The sequence below is a fragment of the Euphorbia lathyris genome, chromosome 6 (genome assembly GCF_963576675.1).
Source record: "Euphorbia lathyris chromosome 6, ddEupLath1.1, whole genome shotgun sequence".
Lineage (NCBI taxonomy): Eukaryota > Viridiplantae > Streptophyta > Magnoliopsida > Malpighiales > Euphorbiaceae > Euphorbia > Euphorbia lathyris.
The window spans coordinates 56,885,798-56,892,318 of record NC_088915.1 but is presented as its reverse complement, the minus strand read 5'-3'; positions in this window follow the sequence as shown (position 1 = coordinate 56,892,318).

The window sequence follows — 6,521 nt, the reverse complement described above, 5'->3', positions numbered from 1 at the left end:
CTAAACTTATATAAATTCTAAAAATAGTATTATCTCTTTTAGATACTCAACCAGTAGGAGGAGCAGCAGTACCTGAAAATTAGGACAGTCGGCTAGGAGCAATTTGTGAGTTAATTATATGTTATGTATTTTTAGTTTAGCATTTGCATCCATAATAAATGATTTCATGATATTTGAAGTAAAGTATTATTTTTACTTATAAAAGTGTCTTATTATTTATAATAATTTATACGTAATTATTTGTGGATAAATACGTGTTATGGACATGCTTCCTGGTGAGCGGCATCCGGACCTTGTGCGCACAGGTACTATCGGGTTATTGGATATTGATGATACTAATGTTGTGAATGTTGTGATATATGGATAAGCTCGGTTGAGATATTCTCGGGCTATATGATATGTGGATTTTGGATTTAAGTGAGGCTGGGTACGAAATCGGTTGAGTTATTCTCGGTCCTCCAACTAACTGGGCATGTGGTCGGTTGAGTTATTCTCGGTCCCTCAGTTATTGGATATGAGTGAAATGGTGATTATTGGTGGATTATTAGATTGGGTATTGAGGTTTAGGGTCCAACACACGTATTAAAGCACCTATCTATTTATTTACAAGACAATTTTATGAAAAGCATATTATGTGCATACTTATATTATATATTATTATTATTATTATGTGTGACATCAATGTTAAATTTCTCATGCATTGCATATAATTAATTCACTATGGAAGGTTTGACTCCTTTAATTTTTCAGGTAACTAGAAGTCTATTGCAGCCCACGATCTTTCTTTGGACAGCACACCTATCTTATTTATGTATAATCCTTCCAATTAATATAAAAATTATATTCTAGACCGCAATACCAGTTTGAGGATTATATTGTGTGTGTTAGTTGAAGGATTTAATATTATATTATGCTAAGACTATTGGTAAGGTTTGATTTTATATTATATTAAGGCTTGCTACGGGTTCCGGTAGCTTAAGCATACCCGTTCCCTAGCGCTGGTCACGGTCCATGGGATGGGTCGTGACAGTATACTTCAAAGTCGGGTTATCATGTTCAACAGGAACTTGTGCAACATCAGAGTCCGGGTTGGATGAAAGTTTGGGAGCTATCAGTACCTCCTAAGCTGAAAACTTTCCTGTGGAAATTGGGAAATAACTGTCTACCTACTCGTTACAGGCTACTGGATCGGCATGTTGAGGTCCTGCTGAACTGTTTAATGTGTGACCACGAAGTAGAGCACGGTTGGCACCTTTTCGTTGAATGCCCCTTTGCAACCGAATGTTGGAGAGCGGCGGGTTTATCTGTTCCTACCGGTAATTGGGAAAGAGTGGATCAATGGCTCCTTAAAGATATCTGCATGACAAACACTGGGGAGGTGATCGAAAAGATCGTTTTGATCCTTTGGATTATATGGGGGCAGAGAAATCAAATGCTATGGGAAGTAAACCACTTACCATCGAATGCTGCTGTTAAAGGAGGGCTGCGTTTTTTTGCAGATTGGAAGGAGGTGAGTGCAGCTAAACCGAAAACAGGAAATCTGCAGCAGCAGCCGTGCGTTAGGGAAGGTCTGGTTTCGAGGTGGTCTGTGCCGGAAACGTCCAATTTAAAGTGTAACGTTGATGCTTCATCGTTCGTGAGAGAAGGATTGAGTGGAGCAGGAGCAGCGGTGCGTGATGCATCAGGACGGTGTCTCTAGTGGTTTAGCAGGTGCTGGGAGGGGACGCTTGAACCAAAACTGGCTGAAGCTTTTGCTCTTTATTATAGCATTCTTTGGGTGAAGTCCCTGGGCATCCAAAATGTGGGATTCGAAACGGATGTGAAGCTTGTGGCTGATGGCGTAAACTCATTTCAAGACAACTTATCGGAGTTTGGTTCAATAATTCTTAATATCAGAGAACTTATTGATTCTAGACCAGATTTTACTGTCTCTTTTGTTCCTAGATTAACGAATATAGTTGCTCATGCCATTGCTAGGCAAGCTATGTCCAATGCTAGTCCGTTTAGTTCTTCTGTAATTCCTCCTTGGCTCAAATTTGAGTTAAGAAAGGACGATTCGTTGATTTTTTAATAAAACATTCTTTTTACTCAAAAAAAAGATGGCAATGATGTTACGTTATTCGAGCAGTCATTATTGATAAGAATAGAGCAAAGTTCACTGAACTAGGATTAAAACAAATGGTTCATTCATTGGACACAACTAAAGTAATGAAATGCTGATTTTTTTTCTTTTATTGATTTTATTATTCACGCCTTATAAACTGCGATGATGATATTCTGTATTTTATATTATTATTTAGAAAACAAAGAAAGGTTAGGAGAGGATTGATATTTTGTATTTTATATTATCGTTTCAGCTATTATTATACTCCGTTACATTGATGGTTATGATTTTGTTTTCAGAATCATATGCTTTGTCTTTTGTGGACTAATAATTGCTTTATTTAGTTTCTACTATTAAATATGTATTTGGTAGATTATAGCTATAGTAGCTAAGAACCAAATACATTACACACATCATGTTAATGGGCAGAGCAAAACTAGGAATTACGCAATTATCAAAAGAATTGAAGATAAAATTTACGGATTGTATGATTATAAAAGAATTTACTAGTGTAAAAAGTTATAAACTAATATATTATTTATCATTATACTCTAACGAGTATTGAAAATTATCATTGAATGAATTGTACTATTTATTTAACAATCTTCGAGTCCATATACTTGGAGAAGCATCATCTCATGGTCGTTTATGACTTATTAGTAGGATCGAACACATCAAGAAAAAGAGACACATCGGTGAATCTTCAGTTGCTACAATTAAGAAAAACATTTCTGATAACATAATCAAACACAATTAAATATCCATTCTAAGTGATTTTTTCAACAATTAAACACGGTCTAAAATTTATATATATATGTAGGAAAATGAAATAAACAAAATAGTAACTTTCAAAACCCACGGATCCAAGGGGTCTAATAAACAACACAAAAATATTAATAGACTATATTCTAAAACCAATAAATAGAAAAAACAAAAGATAATAATGAGAATATGGAAAAAACAAAAATGATGATGAGAATATTGAAATGAAATATAAATATAGATATATATATATAATATATGTGTATATATATATATATATATGTAGGAAAATGAAATAAACAAAATAATAACTTTCAAACTTGAGCGTCCCCCAGTTTCTGTCTACTTATGATCATAGACCATAAGCTTGCATACTTTTGTAAGGGATCCCACAAAATTTGAAAGGATCTAAATAAATAAACTTGAAATATGAAATTTATTAAAAGTAGGTGGCGTAGCCAACCATCAAAACTTACAAATTGGAATAAAAAACTGGAGATACAACTTCCTTCGTAAAATGAATTACAAATTATTCTTGAAATTGATTACAAGAGAGAAATTTAAGGTTGGGTAGGAAACGTGATGTGTATGGATGAAAAAGGAAGGAAGGTGGTGTGTATATGGATGAAGGTAGAAGGTAGTGTGTATTGATGGATGAGAAGGTAGTAATACAAGTGTAAGAGATGATGGAGAGAAGAGAGAGAGTTGGTTGAGAGTGTTAGAAGGAGAGAGAAGGTCTATGGAGAGTAGAATGGATGTATGAATGGATGGGGTGTAGTGTTGGAGGGTACCTCCTTTTATAGGCAAACCAAAGGGTATTTTTGGAATCATAAACAGTAGCTAGGGGTATTTTTGGAATCATGAATAGTAACCAAGAGCAACTTTGTCTTTGTGAATAGTACTGGTACAGTAGATCCACATGCCAGCTGCAATGTCTGTCTGCAAAATTGCCGGTGGTCACGTGTTGAACAAAGATTGGAATCTTCACATAATTTCATTGGAACACAGTTTTCTTTGGGCTGGAGTCTTCAAAAATCTTCAATCTTTGGAATCTTCAAAATCTGCAATCTTGGAATCTTCCAAATCTGCAATCTTGGAATCTTCAGAATTTGCAATCTTCAAAATTTGGATTTTTGGGGAGTAATTGTCCCTTAAATTTTGCCTAAGTACCATTTAAAGTAACTTAGCGGGATCTTTATTTTTTCTTTTTTTCTTTTTTTTTTCAGAAACCAGAATTACCAAACACGCTAAAGTGATCATAGTCGGAATCATTATCACTCAAGTTAATTGCTGGTTCATCCTGGTCCGAGTCTGACTGGGATTGGGGAAGGTATTTTCTGAACAAAGCAATCATCTCTTCAGGGGTTTTTGCTGCAGCTAATTTTGAGGCTAAGTGAGATTTCTCGGCCAAAAATTGTGCTTGTCCCAAAGAAATGGTTTTTTCAGGTATTTGTCTGGAAAGTGGAAGGAATCGATTCTCGATGAACTGTATTTCGCCAGATTTTCTAGTAGGATTTTTAACCATATATCCATTTTCTCAACAGTGAGACTAGGAGGAATCTTGAATTTTTCCCACCATCTTACTAGAAATCTCCTTTGAATCAGTGAATTTCTATTTTCTGCATATTGTACTTTCCAAGCACTTACCCAAGCAAAGTAAAATTTCATACAAAATAAAGCCAGGGGAGGGAATCTTTTTTCCTCCTCAGTGGGTTTGTAACCCGCCTCAAATTTTTTGTAACAAGTAAGAATTATGTCTTGGAGGATTTGCTCAACACACCCCCACTGATCCCACCATTGTTGGAACCAAAGAGGAAATTTTTCTAGATCACGAGTGGTATCAAAAAAGACAAGCCAAGAATGTTTTCTCCCAACATTATTAATCAGGAGGGCATTCCACCAGGCCTGTTGGTATTCCCAGTAATTGAAAGGAGTCTCATAAAATTCTTCTTCCTTGTATTCCATAGGAAAATACACGAGTTCAGACAATGGGTGTTTCCAGTCTATTGGAGAAATAACCCTATGAATTTTTATTGTGGAATATGCTGGGTCTGAGTGTTCAGATTTCCAGTAAAAGTGTTTGAAAGAAGCAGAATTTGTGACAGTAAGAATCATTTCATAATATCGTGAAGTTTTGTTCAAGTCCCATGATTTGAAAAACCAATTTTTCCCAAAAGCTTTTTCAATTGAAACTTGAGGATCTTCATGATAAAAGTCTTTTTCTACAGAAAGAACATTTTGAAATGAATTTTTGAGAATGAAATCAGTTGGAAAAGTTGAAGGAATTGGAGAAGGGACAACATGTGTTAAAGCCATTTGGGAATTTTTAAGAGTGGAATTGGAGATTGTTTTTTGGGTATCATGAAAATATTTTTAAGAAGTTGAGATTTGGGAATTGAAAACATTTTTAGAAATTTCATGAGAAAGGGCTTTTGTTGAAGAAGATTCTCCTTTCTCAGGTTTTTGAACAATTGGAATCTCTTCTTTTGGAGTCTGATACTTGACTAGAGCTTGTTGAAGCTCTGGGGATTTTGCAAATGTTTCTGCCAACCATTTTTGGATTTTAGGGTCCAAACCTGATTGGGCGGTATCTTCGAGAGTTGTTTCTTTCTTTACAGCAGCATCTCTCCAAGTTTTTATTTTTGAATCTTCATCAGAATTTTTGTTGGAATCTCTCCCAGTGATTGTGGAATCTCTCCCAGTGATTTCTTTCCTTTATTTTTCTTCGGCATGGCTGGAATTTTGAAGGAATTCACGGGTTAGGAAGTCAGGAATGGAATTTGTATCTCCTTTTATAAACTCAATATCATAATCATAAATGCTTAAAATTGCTTGCCATCGTGCAAAAATCTGTTTTGATGCAAGGTTTTTAACATCCTTTTGTAAAACTTCTTTTGCACTTTTGCAATCAATTCTTAAAAGAAATTTCTGATTTAGTAAATCACTTTGAAATTTGTTTATACATAAAACAATACTCAAAATTTCTTTTTTAATTGTTGAGTAATTTCTTTGGCATTCATTCCAATGTCCAGAGGTGTATTGAACTATGTGCTCTTTAGGTAGGGAAGGATCAGCTAGATGAAGACAAAGAATCTCTAAGACCCGTTGTTAGATTTTTCTAACAAGAGTAGTATGCTCTTCAGTCCATGGGACATGATTCTTCTTGAGTCTATCATGTAATGGCTTAGCCATTCTGTTGATATTGGGACAAAAATCAAGAACATAATTAAGGCTTCCTAAACACCTCTGTAATTGATTTTTTTATCAAGAATCCTATCGGGAAATTTTTGTGCAAATTGAAGGGATCGTTCAATTGGTGTGATAGTTCATTTAGATATGTAATGTCCTAAGAACCTGATACGAGTTTGGAATAAGGAAATTTTTGATTTCGACACAACCAAAACATTTTTCTTAACAACATAGAAAAAAGTTTTAAGGTGTTTGAAATGTTCTTGAATAGAATTTGAAAAGATCAAAACATCGTCGATATACACAATACAAAATTTTGAATAATCATTGAAAATGTCATTCATAATTCTTTGGAATTCAGAAGGGGCATTTTTCAAACTAAAAGACATTACATTCCACTCATACTGGTCAAAAGGAACACTAAAAGCAGCTTTGTACCTATGAGATTTTGAAATTTGAATTTGCC